Source organism: Mesoplodon densirostris, chromosome 1, assembly GCF_025265405.1.
Source record: "Mesoplodon densirostris isolate mMesDen1 chromosome 1, mMesDen1 primary haplotype, whole genome shotgun sequence".
Taxonomy (NCBI): Eukaryota; Metazoa; Chordata; class Mammalia; order Artiodactyla; family Ziphiidae; genus Mesoplodon; species Mesoplodon densirostris.
In genome coordinates, this window is record NC_082661.1 from 105,940,710 (window position 1) to 105,965,823 (window position 25,114).

At 44.0% G+C, this 25,114-nt stretch overlaps 1 protein-coding gene across 6 annotated transcripts in view; it reads right to left on the reverse strand.

Moving 5' to 3' along the window:
• FAM193A (family with sequence similarity 193 member A) overlaps positions 1–25,114 on the reverse strand; it is a 176,575-nt gene that overhangs the window by 78,174 nt on the left and 73,287 nt on the right. The window lies entirely within an intron of this gene.

The window sequence follows — 25,114 nt, forward strand, 5'->3', positions numbered from 1 at the left end:
CCTTTCAGAAAAAATGTAAAACCTACACATCAGAAAGAAAATATTTCCACCGACACTACATAGGAAACTTTCTCTCTGACACCCAAGAATTTTGTCTGGAACCGATTATTTTTCTACCTTCTGATAGTCACATCATAACCACATGAGGACGGTCCATGAATCTCCTTCATACATTAAAAAAGAGCAAGTCTACTCCCAGTGCCCTAACTGGTACCTGCAACCACCATCCCGGGGGACACCGCTCAGCAGAAACCTGAGCCTCTGCCCCACAACATCCAGGAGGAGGGGGGCTCAGACCCTGCCACCCAGCGGCCGCCATGGAGATCACGACCCCTCACCTCCCCCTGCCTAAGGACACGGTCCCACAACCCGCACAGCCACCACCTGGTCCCTCGGGGATGCGGGCTCCAGGTTTAGGGCAGAGGACCCCCACACAGTGCAGGAAGGTGCTTGCACGTCCCCCAGGGCTCGTGAGCAGGGCAGCCAGCTCCAGCCAGCACCCCAGTGGCCTGAAGAGAAGGGCCGAGTCACGGGAGAGGCTCCTGAAGGGAGGACAGCATCGTTCCTCCTCCCGTCACCGTCAGGTCAAGTGTAAAGGCCCTGAGACAAGCCCGGCTCAGCCCTCAGCCGGGTGCCAACTCCCCCACCTGCGGCCCCACCCCATCCACTGCTGGATGAAGCGCAAGAAAATCCTCCAGTGGAGGAGCCGGGAGCAGGGGAGCCACTCCCAAGCCGAGGGCAGGGCTTGCGCCATCATCAAAGAACACCCCCCAGTCCCAAAACGTTCCTGCTGGGTGAGCAGACCCCGGAGTTACGGGGGCAGAGGCAGAGTGGGGAGGGGGGTGTCACACAGTCCCTAGCAGTCAGTCCAGTGCAAGGTCTCGACTGAGGCCTAGGAAAACCTCAACAGGGCCTCCTATGGGCAAGAGCCACCTGCCAAGGACCACGTGTGAGGACTGCAGGGCCTGGGCACCAGAGGGGACCACAGGGAGACCAGCAAAGAACGGAAGAGTGGGGGGCGGGGGTGGCAAGGGGAAGGCCGCAGGACAGGCACCGCTGCCCTCCAGCCCCGCAACATGCCCTTGGGTGACGCCGACGTCACTCATGGAAGCTTGGGAGAAGCTCTGAACCGGATGAGACACTTGCGTTTTCTGCAGATGGAACATGCATTCCTGAAAATGAGACAATGCTGATTCTAACTGGGACTGGAGAGGCCACGGGTCTGACGGAAAGTCAGCGAGGGGCAGGAACGGGCGGTCAGACGAGACAGGTCTGAGGCAGTGGTGGAGGAAGCAGCTACTCCCCGAGAGCAGCGAGGCTGCCCGCCCTACCTCCACCCACCACGCACCCACACTCCACCCATGTGTCCAGCCCAGCCGAGGCCACTGTCACCCACCCCAGGCCTGGATACCCCGGTGCTACAGCCACCTTGCATACCAAGGGTCCGGTCTCCAAGCAGCAGCCAGAGTGGTGTTTAATGTACCAATGAGACCATACAGATCCCTGCAAAGACCCTCCCACACCATTTGAATAGACCCTCAATGTCTTCCCGCTGTCTTCAAGGTTGGCCAGGACCAATGTCTGCTTTTATTTCACTGCACTTGCTCCCTTCACCCAGAGTGCTAATCTACTAAGCCTTTGAATGGCTTCCGACAAAAGAAGAATTCTCTCCATCAATCACGCCTCAGCAAAAAGATACCTACTCAGGGGGGCTGGTTGAACCAGTTCTCAATTCTTGCGTCTCAGCTCCAAACTCACCACTTTCTGCCCTGCAAACACTGCTCCTCTGCTGTGGTCGGCATCTGGCCTCTTCGGCAGAGGCCTTCCTCCGGGTCCCCGGCTGCACTGGCCCACTCCTACCGCTCGGAGGCCGAGGGACCGGGCGCAGCCCCTGCTCCGGCGAGCCCGCCAGCCGCTGCTTCAGCCTCCCAGCAGCCCCTCTGCTCCAAGTGTGTCCTCGAGCCCTCCCCTGACCCAGAGTGGCTGCTCCCTGGATGCACCACGGCTGTCTCCTTAGAGCTCCCTTCTCGGGTCTGGGCACGGGTCTCCTGTCACTGGCTCATCACTCTCCACATTCAAGTGACCCTGTTCACATCAGTGGTGCACTGCTGCCTCCTGACCTTGGTCACCCTGGCTAATCTCTGACATCACAAACTGCTATCTGAATTCCTGGGGTTTTCCTGTTTTAGACCTGTCTTCACCACAACAAGATCAGTTCCGTGAGAGCAGGACCCGTTCTGACCCGCCTGCCACTGCACACGAGCACCAACGATGCTGCCTGGTACCCTGGGCAGACTCAGAGCAGCGGCCAAGAACCTGAAAAAGTAACCTTTCCTACTGACACGGGAGGAAGCTTTAGACCTTTCAAAACAGGGCGCGTGGCGACCATACGGTAAATCCTTAAACGTGTCACCTTACGGTGCGCGTCTTAGACAGATTTAACTTCAGTTACTATGTTCTGCCCAAGTCCAACACAGTTTAAAAGAATACAACAAAATCCAACACTTCAACAATGTGAAATGTACAATGTCCAGCATCCAATAACAAAGCCAAGAGGCAGGAAAATACAACACATAACCAGGAGGGAAACCAATCAATAGAAACAGACCCCCAAATAACAGAGACGATGCAACCAACAGACAAGAATCTGGAACTAGAGACTATGAATAAACTCCATAGGTTCATGAAAGTAGAGGAAAACAAATATGATGAGGTGAGAGGCCAAAGATGTAAAAATAAGCAAATGGAACTTCTGGAGATGAAAAATAAAAAATATCTTGAAAGAAAAAAAATACATGAGATAGACTTAAGAGCAGATTAGACCCAGCGGAATATCAATAAACCTGAAGACAAGTAATAAAAACAAATATCCAAAATGAAGCACAGCGAAAAACAGGATTGAGAAAAACAAAGCATTGGTAAGACAAAATCAAGATGTCTAACACACAGGTAATTGTGTCCCAGGAAAAAAGGGGCTAAATGATTGAAGATTTCCCAAATTTGATGAAACTGTGAACTGACCTATCTTAAAAGCTCCTGCAATCCCAAGCACAATAAACCAAAGCTAACAACCAAGGCACACAGAGCAAAACTGCTAAACACCAGTGAGAAGTACACAGCTGAGAAGCAGACAGAGGAAATCACCTTCCGTCTACAGGAGCAAAGAGAAGAACAACAACGCCACTTCGCATCAGAAACGGGTTGGGCAGCAAAGACCTGACCTACAGCCTAGAATTCTGAACCAAAGTAACAGTTAAAAATGAGGGCAAAATAAAAGCTCTCAGTCAGACAAACAGAAGCTTCCCTGCACGACAAGAAATGTTAAAGGCAGTTCCAGTTAAATGGCCCCAAGTGGAGATGTTGGGCTACACAAAGGAACGAAGAGGACCACACATGATAAAGATGTGGGCCAAAGACCTCTCTCATTTGTAAACTCTTTTAAAAAGATAACTAACCTGGGAGGGGCGGGGGTGGGGTGGGGAGAGGGATAAATTAGGAGTTTGGGATTAGTGGATACAAACTACTATATATAAAATAGATAAAAAACAAGGTCCTACTGCACAGCACAGGGAACTATATGCATAGCACAGGGAACTATATTCAATGTCCTGTAATAAACCATAATGGAAAAGAATATGAAAAAAGAATATGTATGTATAACTGACTCACCTTGGCTGTACACCAGAAACTAACACAACACTGTAAATCAACTCTACTTCAAAAATAAGAGAGAGACTAAGCAAACTATGATATCAGAATGATGGAATACTCTGCAGCCATTAAGATATGTATAGAATCTATACAGAGATATGAAAAAAGAAAGTTAACTATTTAAAGCAAAAATAATAAAATCTATGGTAAAGTTTACAAGAGATATGCAAAAAATATATGACTACACTAGCACAAAAAATGGTGGTGCTCTGAGTACAATATTGAAAGGTTCTTACACTACATATTAAGTACATAACATTCTTTGAAAGTAGAGGCTGAAAAGTTGAAGATATATACTGTAAACTCTAGAGCCATTAAAAATTATGAAACAAGGTGATACAGGTAATAAGCCAAGAGGAGGTAAAACAGGGTCATAAAAATATTCAGGGACTTTCCTGGTGGTCCAGTGGTAAAGAACGCACCTTATAATGCAGGGGACGCGGGTTCGATCCCTGGTCAGGGAATTAAGATCTCACATGTCACGGGGCAACTAAGCCCACGTGCCATAACTACTGAGCCCACGCGCCTCCACTAGAGAACCCATGTGCCGCAACTACAGAGCCCACGCGCCCTACAGCCTGCACGCCACAACTAGAGAAGAGAAAACCTACACACCACAACTAGAGAGAAGCCCATGTGCCTCGACGAGGATCCTGCATGCTGCAACTAAGACCCGATGCAGCTAAAAATAAAAAAATAATAATAAATAAATAAATAAATAATCTTTTAAAAAAGAAAGAAAGAAAGAAAGAAAGAAAGAAAGAAAAATATTCAATTAATCCAAAAGAAAAGAAGGAAAAGAACAGCAAACAACAGATGGGAAAAATAGGGGGGGAAAAAAAAAGCAAGATCGTGTATTTAAATCCAAACTATCAATAATTACATTAAATGGAAATAAATATTCCAATTGTTAGCAGAGATGGTCAGATTGGATTAAAAAGCAAGAGCCACTATGTTTTCTACAGGAGATTACAAAGACACAAATAGGTTGAAAATAAATGTTAGGAGACAAATTCCATGCAAACACTAACCAAAAAAAGCTGGGTGGCTGTATTAGTATCAGCAAAAGTTGGCTTCAGAAGAAGGAATACTGGCACCAGTGAAGGAGACGATGAATATGATGATGATAAAATAATGACAACGAGACTGATTCAACAAGAAGCAATAACAATGCTAAATGGGTAAGCACTCTAATAACAGAGCTCAAAATACATGAGGCAGGAATTAAAAGGATAAATGTAAAAGTCCACAATTACATCTAGAAATGTCAACACTCCTTTCAATAACTGGACTAGATGGAAACATCAGAAAGGGTGTCAACGTGACCACCACCGTCAACCAATCTGATCTCACTAACACTCACAGTACACTCTTCCCAACAACAGCAGAACACAAATTCTTTCAAGTGCACACGGAACATTAACCAAGACTGAACACAAAACAAATGTCAACACGTTAAAAAAAATTCAATCATATGAAGTACGTTCTCTGATTACAGTGATAATAGTAATAAAAAGAAGGTCAAAAGGTACAAACTTCCATTTATAAAATAAATTAAGTCAAGAGGATCTAATGTACAGCATGGTGACTGTTAATAATGCTCTACTGCATACTTGAAAGGTGCTAAGAGAGTATATCTTAAAAGTCCTCGTCACACACACAAAAAACTGTTTTTGTAACTATGTATGATGATGGACATTAACTAGACTTACTGCAGTGATCATTTTGCAATATATACAAATACTGAATCATTATGTTGTACACCTGAAGCTAACAGAATGTTGTATGTCAATTATACCTTAAATCTGGAAACTCCCTGGTGATCCAGTGGTTAGGATTCAGCGCTTTCACTGCCAGGGCCCAGGTTTGATCCCTGGTCGGGGAACTGAGATCCTGCAAGCTGCGTGGCACAGCCAAATTAAAAAATACATATATATATATGCATATACCTCAATTAAAAAAAAGATATCTAGAAAACACACCAAATTATAAGGAAGTTTAAAAACACACTTCTAAATAACCCATGGGTCAAAGGATAAATCATGCTAAGAGTAAGTATAAAATATTTTGAACAGAATGAAAAACACAACATATCGAAATTTGTGGGATGCAGCTAAAGGAATGCTTAGATAGAATTTTAGGGAATAAAACACATATCAGAAAAGAAGAAAGGTCTCAAATCAATGATGTAAACTTCTACCTTAAGAAACCAAAAGAATAACAAATTAAGTATAAAGTAGAAAGAAAGAATAAAACTAAGAGCAGAAATTAATAAAATAGAAAATGGAAAATCAATTAAACCAAAATGTGGTTCTTTTCCCTTTTATTGAAAAGATCAATAAAAATGATAAACCTCTAGCCAGGCTATCAGGGAGAAAAAGAGACAAAAACAAAACCCAAACAACAGGTATCAGGAATGAAAGGGAGGGCCCACCATCACTACAGATCCTGTGAAAAATTAAAAAATAACAAGGGAATATTCTGAACAACTTCATACCAATATATTTGACATAAAAAGGGCGAATTTCTTTTTTCCCCAGTTTTACTGAGATACAATTGACATATGTCACTGTATATGTTTAAAATGTATAGCAAAACGACTTGACTTGCATATACTGTGAAATGATTATGCAAATTTCTTTAAAGACAAAAATTAACAAAGCTCACTCATGAAGAAAGACTATCTTTACTAACTAAATTGGACTCACAGTTCAAAACCTTCCCAATAATGCCAATTCTAGGTCAAGATAACTTCACTGATGAATTCTACCAAACATTTAAGGCAGAAATAATACCAATTCTACGCAAACTTTTCCAGAAAATTAAAGAAGAGAGAACACTTCCCAGCTCATTCTAAAAGGCAAATATTACCCTGACACCAAAACCACATAAAGATATTGTCAGACAAGAAACTTAGAGACTAATATCCTTCATGAACACAGATGCAATAATCTTTAGAAAAACATTAGCAAATCCAATACAGCAATCTATAAAAAAGATAATACACCATAACCAAGTGTGGATTATCCCAGGAATGCAAGGTTCATTCAACATTTCAAAAATCACCATAATTAATTTTGTTAACAAACTAAAAAACAAAAGCTCTATGATCACCTTAATAGATGTAGGAAGAGAATTTGTCAAAATTAAATATCCATTCATGATAACTCTCAGCAAACTAAAAACAGAAGTAAACTTCTTCAACCTGATCTACAAGATTCTACTCCTATACTTAATGGTGAAAAACTAAATGCTTTCCCCTTAACACTGAGAACAGGGAAGGATGTCTGCTCACACCGCTTCTATTCAACATCATACTGATGGCTCCAGCCAACAGAATAAAGAAGAAGAAAAAAGACATACAGATTGGAAATGAAAAAACACATTATTTTTAGATGATGTGATCAACTATGTAGAAAATCCTACAGAGTCTACCAAAAGACCACTAGAATTAATAAATGAATATTGGGACTTCCCTGGTAGTCCAGTGGTTAAGAATCCACCTTCCAATGCAGGGGACACAAGTTCAATCCCTGGTTGGAGAACTAAGATCCCAGCCGCGGGGCAACTAAGCCCAGGTGCCACCAACTACTGAGCCCACGCAACACAACTAGACAGCCCACGTGCCACAAACTACAACTCTGCAACTAAGCCCGTGCGCCATGACTACAGAGCCCACGCGCTCTGGAGCCCGTGTGCCACAACTAGAGAGAAGCCCACGTGCCGCAACAAAAGATCTCGTGTGCCGCAACTAAGACCCAATGCAGTCAAAAAATAAATAAATAATTTTAAAAATAAATGAATCCTCACAGGATATAAGGTCAATATACAAAAAACAGTTACACTTCTATAGACTAGCAATAAATGATTGGACACTGAAATTTTTTAGAAGTACCATTTAAAATAGCAAGAAAAAGATGAAATGCTTTGGAAATGTTTCAATATACTGTGTGTAAAGCCTACATATTGAAGACTACAAAACTACTCTAAGAATAAACTTAAAAACTAAATAAATGAAAAGTCATATCATGTTCATGGACTGGGAGACTCAATATTACTTTGATGTCATTTCTCCCCCAATTGGTCTACAGACTCAACACAGTGCCAGTTAAAATCTCAGTGGGTTTTTCTATAGAAACTGGCAAGATGATTCTAAACTTTATATGGGAATGCAAAGGACCTAGAACAGCCAAACACTTTTTAAGAAGAACAAAGTTTGAGGATCTTTACTACTTAATTTCATAACTTACTATAAAAAGCTTCAGGAATCAGGACAGTATGGTACTGGCAAAAGCATGGGTATATATGTAGAGTGGAAGTCCAGAAGTAGACCCACACATACAGCATCAACTGATTTTTGACAAAGATGCCAAGGTATTTCAATGAGGAAAAATAGCATTTTCAACAATAGTTCTTGAACAACTGGATGTCCATATACAAGGATGAACCTTAACCCTTACTTCACAAAAGATACAAAACTTCACTCAAAATGGATCAAGAATCAAATGTAGAAGCTCAAACTATAAGACATCTAGAAAAAAACACAGGGCAAAAAAATCTTTATTAACTTTGGGTAGCAAAGATTTCTTATACAGAACACAAAAAGCTCAAATCATTTAAAAAATGATGAACTGGACTTGACCAAAATTAAAATTTTTTGATGTTCAAAAAACAGTGTTATTGGGACTTCCCTGGTGGTCCAGTGGGTAAGACTCCGCGTTCCCAATGCAGGGGGTCTGGGTTCGATCCCTGGTCAGGGAACGAGATCCTGCATGCATGCAGCAACTAAGAAGCCCGCATGCCGCAACTGAAGGATCCCGCATGCCACAACAAAGATTCCGCGTGCCACAACTAAGACCCAGTGCAGCTAAAATAAATGAATAAATAAATATTAAAAACAACAACAGGGTTTCCCTGGTGGCGCAGTGGTTGAGAGTCCGCCTGCCGATGTAGGGGACACAGGTTCGTGCCCCGGTCCGGGAAGATCCCACATGCCGCGGAGCGGCTGGGCCCGTGAGCCATGGCGGCTGAGCCTGCGCGTCCGGAGCCTGTGCTCCGCAACGGGAGGGGCCACAACAGTGAGAGGCCCGCGTACCGCAAAACAACAACAACAACAACAACAGTGTTATGTAATGAAAAGGCAAACCACACTGGGAGAAAATATCTGAGAAATATACCTGATAAAAGGCTTGTATTCAGAATATATAAAGATCTCTGGCAACTCAATAGTAAGATAAACCACCCAATTAAAAATATGCAAAAGGGGCTTCCCTGGTGGCGCAGTGGTTGAGAGTCCGCCTGCTGATGCAGGGGACGCGGGTTCATGCCCTGGTCCGGGAAGATCCCACATGCCGCGGAGCGGCTGGGCCCGTGAGCCATGGCCGCTGAGCCTGTGCTCCGCAACGGGAGGGGCCACAACAGTGAGAGGCCCGCGTACCGCAAAAAAATAAATAAATAAAATAAAATATGCAAAAGGTTTGAACAGTCACTTCACCAAAGAGACAGAAAATAAGCACATGAAAAGATGCTCAACAAGTCATTAAGAAAATGCAATTTAAAACCATAATGAGATAACACTAGAAGCCATTATTAGACTGGCCATAATTAAAGACTATCAATATCCAACCTTGGTGAGGATGGAGATAGAAAGGAGAACTCTCATACACGGCTGGGAAACAGTATAAGCATTTTGGAAAATAGCATGAGAGGTCCTTGTAATGTTAGTCATACACTTACCCACAACCTAGCAATTCCACCCCTAGGTATTTATCAAAGAGAAATGAACTCTGTCCAAACAAAGACTTGTACTCACATGTTACCAGCAGCTTTATTCATGATAGCCCAAACGAGGAAACACCACTGTATGGTTCATCCACACAGCAGAATACTACTCAGAAATAATTAACTACTGATACATGCAAGAACATGGATAAGACTTAAAAGCATTATACTAAGCTAAAAAAGCCAAAGACTACCATTCAGATTATCTTTCTGTGAGGCTGACTCAAGTTCTGCCCTCTCGATCTGACAATCATGGTAGCAGTGACACATTTTATTAGCACAACCACTTCCATGAGGTTCATTACAAAGGAATTTTATATGTTTGCATTATGAACCAAGACTCAACAGAGCAAACATTCGAGATAAGGACGACTGTTAGCAAACTCTTAAATGGTTGGTTTAAATTGGAACTATATGCCTTTGATTAGAACTGTGGTCATGGTAACTATTAAGAGAACCTGGCTCCTTAGTGTAAAATGCAAGACTCACATTTTAACAATATATATGTGAACACAGACACAAATGCTAACGTCCACAACCAAAACAGAGCCTTTATACATCAGTCAACCTTGAAAACAGAAAAGGAGAATATTAATTTGCTAAGTAGTCATCCTTGTGGCAGGATGCCTGAGGGCTACACAGGCCCCTTTCAAGAAAAAATAGGGACTTCCCTGGTGAAACAGTGGTTAATAATCCACCTCCCAATGCAGGGGACAGGAGTTCGATCCCTGGTCCGAGAATATCCCACATGCCATAGAGCAACTAAGCCCGTGTGCCACAACTACTGAGCCTGCACTCTAGAGTCCACGAGCCACAACTACTGAGCCCGCGTGCCTAGAGCCCGTGCTCCGCAACAAGGGAAGCCACCCCAATGGGAAACCCACACACCGCAATGAAGAGTAGCCCCCGCTCGCTGCAACTAGAGAAAGCCCGCGCACAGCAACGAAGACCCAACGCAGCCATAAATAAATAAACAAACAAACAAATAAATAAATAAAAGAAAAAATAGTTCTCCAGAGTACCATCTCCCACTCCCCCACACCAGACTTAAAACTGTTTTTGTTACTTAAACAAACACAAATGTAAAATGCAACATAATTTATGTTTTTAAGGCCTTTTTACAACTATAAAAAACCAAGCTGGTCTACAACTTAAATACAAAAACCCCTGAAAATCATTCAAATTCAAATTAACATTATTTTAAAGACACAGAGGGGGGAATTCCCTGGCGGTGGTCCACTGGTTAGGACTCGGCACTCTCACTGCTGAGAGCTGGTTCAATCCCTGGTCGTGGAAATTAAGATCCCACCCACAAGCCTCAGAGCAGGGCCAAAAAAGAAAAAAAAAAAAAAAAAAAAAAAAAAAAAAGGATGACTAGTTGAAACCAAGTTGCTAAATTCAACACAGCCTGGTTCTGACAACAAGTGCAGGCAGGCTCTCCTGAGTCAGGCCTGCACCCCGGGGGTCTCTGCACCACGTCTCAACCATCCCACCTCTGCCTGTCTGAATTTCTCCTGCACAGAGCAGGTCACACCTTTGATGGGTCTCTGCTTGGCTTCAGCATAGAATGTGCACATCAAGACAACTTCTGCTGCTGCCTCAGTAACCCTGAAAAGCAGTGCACCCAGGCCCACAGAAGTCAGGGGCAAAGCCCTCCACGTGATCTGAGCGGGCCTTCCCCCGTTATCAGAATACAAACCGTCAGAGAATTCACAGATCAGGAACACACGTCCACAGCCCCAACAAGGTGTGAACTCTACTGTACAGGATGTATACTGTAAACATTCTTAAATCCTGAAACATTATCTGTGGATACAAATCAAAGGCAGGCTCGGTCCTTCAGTCAAAAATCATTCCCAGGGCTTCCCTGGTGGCTGGTTGAGAGTCCGCCTGCCGATGCAGGGGACACGGGTTCATGCCCCGGTCCGGGAAGATCCCGCATGCCGCGGAGCGGCTGGGCCCGTGAGCCATGGCCGCTGAGCCTGCGCGTCCGGAGCCTGTGCTCTGCAACGGGAGAGGCCACAACAGTGAGAGGCCCACGTACCGCGAAAAAAAAAAAAGAAAAAAAAAATCATTCCCAGGTACCTGCTCTGTGCCAGGCCTGTGTAGACACCCTGAGATGGGTGAGACAGGAACCAGGGCAAAGGAGTTGCAGTAGAAATTCGGGGTGGGGTTAGGGGGTGCCGGCAGGTCCGAAGGGCTGAGGTGCATGCCGGCGGTAAAGGGTAAGCGACTCTGCTCTCAGTTACCCTGGGGCCAGGCCTCTGCTGGGCCTGTTCAGCCAAGCTGTCCTGCCTGGCTCTCTCTCTCCAACACCGGATGCTGCTGAGGGGGAAGGTTCTTGCCGATGGGCAGGTCGGGGCCACTGCTCAGTGATGTCTCCACCTTCAACAAGCACCTCAGGCTGTCCAGCAACCCGGATGCCCTGCCAGCTTACTGTTCTCGCTGAAACCTTACCCACTCCCTTGCTCCTTCCCAGTCCCCTCAATCCACTCTCACTCTCAAAAACAAGTTTATAAAAAAATTCTGGCAGCAATTTTCTCAACTTCTACACTCCTCACCCGATCTTACTTGCATCCTCTACAGGCTTGCCTGCAAATCTGTCTCTTCTAGAAACAGATACTGGCTCTCCTGTCTTAGTGGGACCTCATGAGGGCCACCATCTATCTACCTTACTGCTCCCTCACTCCAGCCTCAAGCTCTGCCTCCCTGATGCCAAGCCTAGGTGAGAACACAGGCGACCGGGGCTCAAGTGCTGTTGGCGCTCCCTCCAGAAGCTGGGACTGCCTTACGAATGTCTGAATTACCTGCAACCCAGCAACTCTACTCCACAGATAAACACTCTGTGATGACTGATTTTGTGTGTCAACTTGACTGGGCTCAGGGATGCCCGGAGAGCTGGTAAAACATCATTTCTGGGAGTGTTTGTGAGGTGTCTCCGAAGAGATCAGCACTGGAATGGGCAGACTGAATACAGAAGACGGCCCTCCCCAGTGAAGATGGATATCGTCCATTCCTCCGAGGGTCTGAACGGAATAAAAAGGCAGAGAGATGTCCATCTTCTGCCCTCGGACACCAGCACTTCCGGTTCTCTGGTTTGCAGAATGTGCATAGTGAGACTTCTGGCCTCCATAACCACTTGAGCCAGTCCCTATAATAAACCTCCTCTTCTTTTCTTTTCCCTATCTATCTATCCATCTATCCATCCATCCATCCATCCATCCATCCATCCATCTCCTGTTGGTTCTGTTTCTCTGGAGAATCCCAACTGAAACACACCCTAACAAAACTCTTACAAACGAGTACCAAGAGATGGATATATAGATGCCCAACAGCATTTTTTTAAAATAACTGCAAAAACCAGAAAACAATTCTGTATCTTCCAACAAAATTTGTTTAAGTAGTATTTTTTAATGGGCATTTTGTTTTCGATACTGGGCTTTAATTTTTCCCCCAGATTTATGGAAAAATAATTGATGCACATCACTGTAAAGTTTAAGGCACATAGCATGATGGTTTGATTTACCTATATTGTGAAATGATTACCACAATGGGTTCAGCTAACACCCATCTTCTCATACAGATACAGGACAACCTTCTTCCTTGTGATGAGAGCTGTTAGCATTCACTCTCTCAGCAACCTTCCTATGAATCATACAGCACCGTCGGCTACAGTCACCATGTTGTACATCACATCCTGGGGACATGCTTATCTTGAAACTGGAAGTTTGCACCTGTTGACCACCTTCTTCAATTCCCCATTCTGTCACCCTCTGCCTTTGGTAACCACAAGTCCGATTTCTTTTTCTCCAAGTCTGGCTTTGGGTTTGTTTTTTTTGTTTTTAGATTTCACATATACGTGAGATCATACAGTATCTGTCTTTCTCTGTCTGACTTACTTTACTAAGCATAATGCCTTCAAAGTCCATGTCTATCCATATTGTCCTAATGGGAAGGCTTCCTCATTTTTTATGGCCAAATAACATTCCATTGTTTTTATATGTGTGTGTGTATACAAACACACACACACACACACACACACACATCTTCTTTATCCATTCATCCAACAATGAATACTTAGATTGTTTCCATGTCTTGGCTATTGTACATAATGCTGTTAGGAACATGGTGTTGCAGGTACCTTTTCTAGTTAGTATTTCATTTCCTTTGTATATATTCCCAGAAGTGGAACTGCTGATGCATATGATAATTCTATTTTTAACTTTTTGAGGATCCTCCATACTGTTCTCCACCATGGCTCCACCATTTTACAATCCCACCAACAGTGCACAAGGGTTGCTTTTCTCCACATTCACGCCAGCATTTGTCATCTCCTGTCTTGCTGATGATACGGCCTTTCTAATAGGCCTGAGATGATATTGCACTGTGGTTCTGATTTGCATTTTCCTAACGACAAGTGATGTTGAGCATCTTTTCATGTACCTGTTGGCCTTTCATATATATTATTTAGAGAAATGTCTATGGGTCCTTTGCCCATTTTTCACCTGGCTTATTTGGTTTTTTGCTGCTGAGTTGAATACAGCTCTTGAAATATTTTGGATATTATCCCCTTAACAGATATATATATGGTTTGCAAACATTTTTTCCCATTCTGCAGATCTTCCTTTTCACTTTGTTGATGGTTTCTTTTGCTGTCAGAAGCTTTTTAATTTGTTGCTTGTGCTTTAGGTGTCAAATCCAAAAGGTCACTACTAAGACCCATGTCAAGGAGCTTTAGTCCTAGGAGTTTCATGGTTTCAGGTCTTACATATAAGTGTGTAATCCATTTTGAGTTAATGTTTTTGAGTGGTCTAAGATATGGGTCAAGTTTCATTCTTTCACATGCGAATATCCAATTATCTCAGAACAATTTATTGAAAAGACTGTCTTTTCTCCACTATTCAACAAAATTATTGATGAATAAATTACAGTATAGCAACATATTGGATTATATGTGAATTGTATTGTGTGAAAAATGAATGAATTATATTAGGGAAAATGAACAAACTGCAGCTACCCAGACAGCATGAGGAATCTTATAAACAGAGAAGACAGCATAAGCACACACCACTTTCATAAAGGTCAAAAACAAACAAAAATAAATAATTTATTATTTAGAGATACACATATAGGCAGTGTAACTTTTTTAAAGGGTTTAAGAAAGTAAGGGAATGATCAATACAAAACGAAAGTGTTTACCTTGGAAGGGGAGGAACAAAGATGGAGAAGGGAAGAGCACACAGGCACACAGGTGTTAGGGATGGCCTGATTTTTAATGTTGACTGGTGTTCACTTTATCATCCCTCATAACATGTATACTGTAGACATAATTCATATATATATCAAATATCACATAGTAAAAAAATAAAATTTAAATGGGAGGAAAAACCTCTCCCCACTACCAGTTCTTTTCTTCATTATTTCAACATTTCCAAGTCCCTCCTCCAGCTGGGTCTGTCCTCTCCTCCCCTCACAGTCAAGCATCTGAAAGATCAGCCCCTTAACTGGACTTTCTCAGCTTCCTCTCCACTGAGTTGTTCTTCACACAGTTCAGCCGGGCTTGTGCTCCAACTGAACACAGGCCTATCAAAGGTCATATACCACTTCTCTGCTGCCACACCAACACTCTGTGTCTTCTCTCAGCTAACTTTTCTCAGTGTCTGTCAGGCCTGCTGGCAGAGTGTCCTCCAGGGGCATCCCAGGCTCTCCTTGTCCTGCTGAGGTACCAAAGCTACAAGGCTCTGTCTCCCCTGCTCACTCCCCACAGGCCACTTCTCAGGGCTGTTTATGCAGCTGAGGACCTTGAGACAAAGGGCAGGCTTGCTTACTGCTTACAATAAAAGGGCCAGATCCCTGCCCACACTCCACCCTCCCCAGCAAGTGCTCCTGAGCTGTGACACAAACCCACTGTACCCCCTGCACTGATGCGGGCCTTGGGGAGGGGAGAGGGTGAGGAGAACCCAAATGTTCGTGTGCATTCGGGATGTTTCTGCTGTGCTGAGTAACAAAGTCCTTTGTCTCTGACTCAGGATTCTCGAGTCTTCTGCCAGCACCCATGAAACAGGAACAAGCCAGCTTATTACCTTCAGGTAGGGTAAAAAAAAACTAACTCCAGACCCAACGACGATAACCTTCTGCTTGTCACACTCTCTTGCTTTTCGTTCTACTTCTCCACCGTCTGCTGCTCAGTCATCTCCACCTCCACTGTCAGGTGTTCTCTAGAACTCCTCCTCAGGATCCCACCCCTCCCTCAACCCACTGACTTGGGTATCGTACCAGGGACCAATGTTGAGAAGAGGAGTAAAAGCCATCTGTTTGTTTTTTAAATTGAAGTATATAGTTGATTTACGATGTTATGTTAGTTTCAGGTGTACAGCAAAGTGATTCACTTACACACACACACACACACACACACACACATTCCTTTTCAGATTCTTTTCCATTATAGGTTATTACAAGATATTGAATGTAGTTCCCTGTGCTATACAGTAGTACCCAAAAGTCGCCTGTTTTAATGACTGTTGCATGAATGACCAGCAAAGGACATCTGAGACAAACAGCCTGTAACCTAAAATTGCAGATCTTGAAAAAAATTTGGGATTCCACTTGACAGAAGTAAAGTCAAAAGACCTGTTTAACGTATATTCAGATGGGGGGTGTCTAGCAATGTCCCATTAACAACTTAAAAAGAGAAGTCAATTACATCTACACCAATAAAGTTAGAGGAAGAAAAATTAAAAGATATCATTTAAATAGTATAAATAAGGGACTTCCCTGGTGGCACAGTGGTTAAGAATCCGCCTGCTAATGCAGGAGACATGGGTTCGAGCCCTGGTCCGGGAAGATCCCACATGCCGCGGAGCAACTAAGCCCGTACGCCACAACTATTGAGCCTGCGCTCTAGAGCCCATGAGCCACAACTACTGAGCCCACGTGTCACAACTACTGAAGACTGCCTAGAGCTTGTGCTCTGCAACAAGAGAAGCCACTACAATGAGAAGCCCGCGCACCACAATGAAGAGTTGCCCCCGCTCACCGCAGCTAGAGAAAGCCTGCACACAGCAATGAAGACCCAACGCAACCAAAAATAAATATAAGATAATAAATAAATTTAAAATAAGTAAATAAATAGTATAAATAAAAGTATCTATGGGTAAATGCTTTTTTTAAAAAGGTGCAATGGGGACCTCCCTGGTGGTCCAGTAGCTAGGACTCCACGCTCCCAATGCAGGGGGCCTGGGTTTGATCCCTGGTTGGGGAACTAGATCCCACATGCCGCAAAGAAGATCCTGCAGGTGGCAACCAAGACCTGGTGTAGCCAAATAAACAAATAAATAAAAGGTGCAATGGCATAATACAGAAAAATATGAAACACTTATAAATGCAGAAAGACCCCATTCTTAGGGGATTAGAAAACTCAATATTCAAAAGAAGTTAATTCTTCTCCTGCTGACTTACAGTCAGTGCAATCCTGGTCAAATCTCAACAGGGTTGTTGTTGTTCTTTTTTGGGGGGGGGAATTGATAATTATCATTTATACAGAAATGTAAGGAACCAAGAATAACCAAGACATTTTTGATGAGTACAAGGTAAGAGGGCTTTCTCTCTGAATACATTTGTTACAGAGCTACAGTAATTATGACAATATACGCAGCAAAGTAGACTTAGTAGCCACTGTGTTCTTCACCACCACGTGCTTAGTTAAAAAAAGGCCAGTGCCACTTAAGAGTGTCCTAGATGCTGCAAAATCATTAATTGTATTAAATCTCAACCTTTAAGCACATGGCTTTTGAATATTCAATGTGATGAAATGGGAAGTCTGCATAAAGCATTTTTGCAATGTTCCAGAGAAAAGCACTGTGCACTGTGAGCTGAATGAGCCACTTTGTCCATGAAACATCAATTTTACTTGAAAAAATGCCTGACAGACCAATCTATGCTTATTCAGACTTGGATACTGTCAGACATCTTCTCAAAAATGAATGAAATAAGCCTGTCCCTTCAAGGAAAACAGCTGATACTACTTATGGCCAATCATAAAATCTGAGCTTTCAAGCAAAAATTGGAAGTTTCGAAAACTTGTATCCATCACTGTGGACTTGAACGCTTATCCACATTTAGAGACCTTTCTGATGAGATCTGTGGTGATAGTGACAAACGTGACTTGAAAAAAAAAAACAACCTGAATAATGAAAGGTGTCACTATCTCAAAGACCTCCCTTACTCAGTAAACTGCTATTTTACAAATGACCAACGCGTGGTGTTGCAAAAACATGTGTGGGTAAGAGGTTCATTGAGAGTGCAAGATAGACAATGGATTTCAATTTAACAGTGTAGGAAAAATTCTTTGATATCATTTCAGATTGTACATTACAGCTAACCATTAGGAAACTATTACCTGTCATGGTTTGGTGTGGTATCAAAGAATATCCACAGTTACCTGAAAAAGCCATTAAAATATTTTCTTCATATAACTTCAATCAAAACAACCTATCACAAAGAATGAACACAGGTGAGAATTCAGCTGTCTTCTATTATCCAAACATTAAGAAGATTTGCAAAACAGTGCTATTCTACTTACTATTTTTGTTTTGGAAAATAGTTTTCATTTTTCATGAAACTGAATAGTTTTCAGTTTCCATGACTCCGCAATTTCTTTCCAACATGTATACACAACAGCATGTGTGAACGCGTGCTCTGAGAGCACCATTCGTAAGAGCAAAATTTGGAAAACAACCAAAATGTAGTACAAGTTCACAGAGGTGAACAGTATACAGTAACGAAAATGAAAAACTACAGCATTTATGAATCTCAAACATAATGTGGAACAAAATAAATCAGACACAAAATAACGCATACTGCATGGTACGTGTATAAAGTTCAGACACCAGAAGAACAGGACAACACTGTTTAGGGATGGAGGTGCGGGTGCTGTAACTAAGGAAGAGGAGCTGGAAAGGCTGCAAACTCTGTGGAGAGGTGCGGGGGGGGCAGACACGGAGGGGATCTAGGTGAAGGGCAGTGTTTGACTTGTGACCTGCACTGTAGCAGAAATAAACCCAAACAGATCAGCAATCACAGGAAGTGACAAGTATTAATTTCACCATTAAGAAGTAGCTTCTCACGTGCCACAACTAAAGATACCACACATGGCAACGAAGATTCAGCACAGCCAAATAAATAAATAAATAATGTAAATTAAAAAAAAAAAGAATCAGAAGAAGTAGCTTCTCAAATGCAAATCGAAACAATGAGATATCACGTCACACCTGTCAGAATGGCTATTCTCAAAAAGGCCACAAATAACAACCACTGGTGAGGATGTGGAGAAAAGGGAATCCTTGTGAACTGTTGGTGGGAATGCAAACTGGTGCAGTCGCTGTGGGAAACAATGTGCAGGTTCCTCAAAAAACAAAAAACAGAACTACCATACAATCCAGCAATTCCACTCCTGGGTAGATAGCTGAAGAAAATGAAAACACTAATTTGAAAAGACACATGCACCCCAATGTTTATAGCAGCACTATTTACAATAGCCAGGACAAGGAAGCAACTGAAGTGTCTATCAACAGATACTGGATAAAGAGCATGCAGTACATAGATACACATGTATATGATGGAATACTACTCAGCCATAAAAAAGAAATTTTGCATTTGCAACAACATGGATGGACTTGAAGGGCATTATGCTGAGGGAAATAAGTCAGAGAATGACAAATACTGCATGCTATCACTTACACGTGGAACTGAAAAATAAAACTACTGAATATAACAAAACAGAGAAAGACTCACATATAGAGAACAAACTAGTAGTCAGTGAGGCGAGGGAGGGGGAGGGGCAAGGTAGGGGAAGGGATTTAAAAGATACAAACTACTATGTATAAAATAGATAAGCAACAAGGATATAAGGATATATTGTATAGCACAGGGAATATAGCCAATATTTTATACTAACTATAAATGGAGTATAAACTTTAGGAATTGTGAGTCACTGTGTTGTACACCTAAAACTTACTGTGTATAAACTTTACCTCAATAAAAAAATAAATAAGTGGCTTCTCAAAGGAGACCAAATTGAGTATACTTCTATGCTGACTGCACAAGGCCACTTACAAGATGCAACACAGAGCAAATGAGAACAAGAGGCTACGAAAAGGAGAGGAAGGAAGGGAGGGAGAGAGCTCGTGGACCTGCACAAACAGTAAACAAAAAGCCCTGAGGAGGGGCCACCACAACCAAAGGAACAATGTACTGAGATTTAATCATTCAACCTGTACTCATCCAGCACAGCCTTAAAACCTAGAGAGCAAAAATGGAAACATTTACAAGAAAAAAGGACAAATACACACGCACAGTGGGAGGTGTTAACTGACCTTACTCAGAAATCAACAGATTAAGCACAACAAAATTAGTTAAGAACACAAAAGGATCTAAGAACACAATTAACAAGGGGTTGATCTAATGGGAGTACACAGAGTCCTCTATCTAAACACTGAGAAAACATTTTCAAGCACACATGGAACTTTTATAAGAACCTAACCACATATCAGTGTAACTGACTGATAAGGAGTCATTGTAATACATGCCATGATCTCCAACTGTAACAGCATTAAATTAAAAGTCACTATGATTAAAGGTGATCTGAGAGATAATATGTTTGGATATTTACAGATACTTCAAAACAATTTATGGTTAAAAACAGAAATAATCAAAATTGGATAACAATTAAAATTGAGCCAATACAACCAGCAATTCAAAATCTAGAGCAGTAATTAGAGGTTTCCAGCACACATCAGGGCAGAGTAAGAAAAACTGATGAGAAGAACTGCATGTAGAGAGACAGAAGAGTGGCCGCAGAGGAAGAAGAAGAAAGGAGACTTGTGGTGGCCTCAGCAGGGTGCGTGGTGAGGGTGGCCTGGCCATCAGAGAGCGGCGCTGGGCTGTCTCCCACCCTCCTCCCAGTAGGCGGGCTGAGCAAGGCCAGGTTCCCGCTAGGTCTCTGGGGTGAGACAAGCACAGGAATGCAGCTCCCAAAGCAGCTGGCACCAAGCTCAGGCTCCCCAGACACTTGTCAGCAGCCCTGAGAAGAGGCCTAGAAAATGGAGAGCCCCCCACACTGACATGCACCCCACCTTGTCACGGCATCTGTACCCCGCTCCCAAGAACAAGAAACTGGGAGAACCACATGTCTCAACTTACTGATAGCGTCTGTCTGTAATTTGGGACCCTGTGGTGCTTTTGCCACCACTACCTTTCAGCACACTGAACAGAACAGAACGTCTGTGGAGGGATAAACAAGAATCTGCCCACAAGCGAGCCTCTGGGAAGACAGAGGATGGTGAGGAGACAAGGTAGAGGGATGGACTCGGCACCACTCTCTCTGTGCCCCGGAACTTCTATCAGAGGTACCACAGCGTTAACCAATCAAATACTGCCGTGTGCACACACGCACACACACACACACACACACACAAACAGCAGTAATTAATGAAACAGACAAAGTGAAAGAGAGATTTTAAAAATTAAAAAAAAAAGTTCTTTGAAAAGACGAAATCAATACACTTATAGAAAGACTGGTTAAAAAAAGAGAAAGAAAAAGCACAAATATGAGGAATAAAAAGAGCTGTATCTACAGGTATGGTAGGAATTAAAAACAGACCACCCACACACAACTTCATACCCAAAACTGACAATTTCTAAGAATATAATTTACCACGACTAACTCGAATAGAAATGGAAAACCTCTTATCACTTAAAGAAACTGAACGAAAAGTTTAAAAGTTACCCAGAGACATGCCTGTCTGTGAAGGGAACAGGAGGAGGCTGACAGCAGGAGGGGCATGGCCACAGGCAGACGACACTAGAGCATCTGCACTCTGCTGGGCGTGAGCCGGACAGGAGCAAAGAGAGGGAAAGAACAGCAAAAGCAACAGAACCCTGCAGAGGATGGAGAGGGGTGGGCACTTGGGAGGCGACTTCCCTCGGCCACAGGGGTGGGAGACCAGCCAAGCAGGGCCAAGTGGGTGGGGGGTGTTTGGGAAGAGAGGAGAAGGAAGGGTGTGCTCCATCTCTGCATCTGGGGGCGCAGTGACAAAGCCAGGGCGACACGCTGGACGCCCTTCCACGACCTGGCACATCGCAGGCGGGAAGCAGTACCCCAGTGGTGCTTTTCTCCAGTCATGTTCTGCCAGACAGGGGCAGCACTGAACCAGGCCCCAGGCAGATAAGTTAGGCGGCTTTCCAAGAGAAAAATGACAGTGAGCTCAGAGGGATCTGACGGTGGGAAAGGGACCGAGGAGGTCCAAGAACTATGGCAACGGAGGACACTCAGGCAAGTGACCTAGAAAGACAGGATCCAGTCGGATGTGTGAACCGAAGTCCTCTTAGGTGTATGGGAAGGACAAGGTCTAGGCACAGAAGAGGAGGTCTCTGGAGAAATGGACAACGTGGAGCTGGCAGGCACAGAGTAGGGAGAAACGTCAGTGCCCCACCACAACTTCCGGTAACAGAATGCGTATCTGCAAGGGAGTGATTCAGAACCAGGTCCACTGTCCATGCTCAGAGCCCTTACCCTGATGACCTGAGAGAGCAGGACAACACAGAAACTCATAACTCTGGGCCCACCAGAGAGCACAAAGGACCAGCTGAACTGGACAAGTGTGACAGGCCATCTGGGGACAAGGCGAGGAAGGCAGGCAGCCATGAGTGGGTCGGAGGACACAGCTCAGCGTGTGACAAGTTCTTAAAGGCTGGGTGTGGCTGGTGGGACTTGCCGGGCCAGGCCCTTCTCTGGGAGCAAGCAGAAGCCTTCACTGCTGGGGTGGTGGGTGGTCTCCACCCGAGGCCCAGGCTGATCCACCGAGAATAGGGGACCGAGCCCTCCATGAGACAGGCCCAGGACTCACACGGACACAAGCACAGGCCACACCCCGAGGCCCCTACAGATGCAGGCAGAGTCTGGCTGCCACGCGGCAGGGGCAGGATCACGAGGAAAGCTGCACCCCGAAGTCCGGGCACAGGACTGCCCAAGGTTCAGGCCGGACAGGGGAACCAAGGAGACACGAGGCAGGAGGCTCTCGCCGCTGGCACACAGCGCGGGCAGAGTATGGAGAGAGACCCTCCGCCGGAGCCCCACCCCCCCCGGCCCGCACAAGCAGAGGGAGCAGCAGCCGCCAGGGGGATGAGTCTGTGGGGCCACAAGTGCAGAGCCACAGCAGCCCCAGGGCCCGTCAGACTGGCCGACCAGGCCCCCTGCCTCTGCACGCGCTGCCTGGCACTGCCCCCAGCAAGAGCAAGGAGCAACAACACTGAAGGAAGAAGCAACACCAACACTACACAAACTCTTCCAGAAAAGAGGAGGAGCAGGAACACATCTCAACTCACTTTACGAGGCCCTGAAAGACATAAAAGACAAGAAGACTTTAATGAGCCTCCATAAGCAGACCCTCTTCACAAGCACAGACGCAAAGTTCTCAACCAAACGTGAGCAAATCACTCCAGTGACATGTAAAAAGCATGTCCACGGAAAGACATGTACAAGAATGTTCACAACAGCTTGACGTAAAAAACACTCCAAATCTGGAAACAACAGAAACATCCATCAACGGTGAACAGGTAAACAAACTGTGGTATATCTCTACAATTTATTCAGCAATAAAAAGGAACAAACTACTGATGCACAACTCTCAAAGCACGACACCAAGTTAAAGAAGTCTATGGGACACTCCAGAAAAAGCAAATCCATGGGGACAAAAATCACGTCCGTGGTTATTACGAGGGGTTGGGAGGAGGGCAAGGGCTGCCTACCAAGGTGAACAAGGGAACACTTAGGGGTTCTGTATCTTAGCCATGGTAGTGGTGTTTACACAACCGTATAAATCTGTCAAAACTCAGTGAACTATATACACTTTAAAATGAGTGAATTTTACTAGATGTAAATTACATCTCATTAGTTTAAAAAGTTCAGCAATTTTAACCAGCTTGAGCAAAGAGGCCAACTGTACAAAAGCAACAGAAGGTTTACATCTACAAATATAGGTCAACATTATACCTCTGTGGTCCCTGGGGTCACTTTGATGAGGAGAGAAAGCCTCGTGTGTCGATTCATTATCCAGGACAAACTGGGAGTCAGGAAATGAGACTCCCCTCGTGGCAAGACTAGTTATGGGAAATGACAGGCATTTTCACTTGCCTCCAAAACCAGGATGAGCAACAGCAACCCTTCTCCCAAAGGCACAGTCAGGCCAAAACACAAGAGCAGGACTGGAAACAGGAAGAAAAGACAGCAAAATTTAGGAAGCAAAGAAAATGCGTTAGCCAGGGGGAAGACAAGAATGCTGAGTGGAAGTGAACAGGGAACAAATGAATATCAGTAAGCTAAACAGCCTTCCATTAAAAAATGGAGAAAAGACTAAATACTTTAAGTGGACACAGAAAGAAAACAAAAGTAAAATAAAATGATAAAAGCACAAAGATCTGAGGGTGAAAAAACTTAAGATCGACTATGCCATCTTTTTAATCCCTAATTCCAGATTTATCCATTGCTTTGTTCATTCGTTTATTTATTCATCAATTCAAATATTTTGGGTACCTAAAATATGCCAGGCTAGCACCTTTCTTGGTAAGAAAATACACAAAAAGACCTGCCCTCTTGGAGTGTATAATCCAATGAAGGAAAAAGACAAACAAAATGAATAAGTAAAATGCACAGTATATTAGAAAGAAGTGCTAAGGAGGAGAACAGAGCAGGAGGAGTGGTGTGTGGGAAGAGGCTGAGTGAGAAGTAAATTTCTATTTTGATAAACAACAGATTTTGAGTTTTAGCTACTAAAGCACTACTATAGAAACTGGCACATGAACTGGGGTGCTGCCTTCAAGGAAACCCTAAAACAGAAGTCACTGGCTCAGTGGCGGGCAGCAAGGAGGCTCAGGCGAAGAGGCAGCAAACTGTTGGCAACCAATGTGGAAAGCAGTCCCAGGTCAGGAAACAGAATGTGGGGCTGGGTGCTGCTGTCATCGGCCACGTGCAGAGCGGCATTAGCAGAAAGACAACAGCTCAAAAAACAATCATCAAGCAGAAATCAAAGGAACAGAAGAGCCCTAGAATGTGGGGCCTCAAATGGCTGCAAAAGCCAACTCCTTCCAGAACCCAAAGAGCAGGTTTGAAAGCCCTTTCGGAACCAGGGCCCATGAAGACACCGTCTGGGATAAAGATCCTGATGTTCTCAAGAAGGCCTCATTTAGCTGAGGCAGGAAATCAAGGGAAAAAGAGGGGGGCAGGGTGGGGGTGGGGAGTCCGACTTGAGAATTGCATCTTGGAAAAAATTTCAGGCGAGATACCAGCGCATGGAATTGTCTAGCACTAACAAGCACACGAACGCCTCTAGCTTTTCACCAAACTACACTGCCAAAGACAACCTGAGACCAGACTTAAAAAGCCAAAACCCACCCTTCGGGCCCCCCAAGCTTGCTGACAGAGCTGTCTGACCAAGGAGGGCAGGGCCCTTCCTACTGACTACAGGTGTCATCAGGAAGGGTGGCGGGGACCCCAGCCACTGGAGCCAGGGACGAGGAGATGGCGCGGGAGGGAGTTCCTCCAGAAAGCAGAGCCAAATGAGCCATC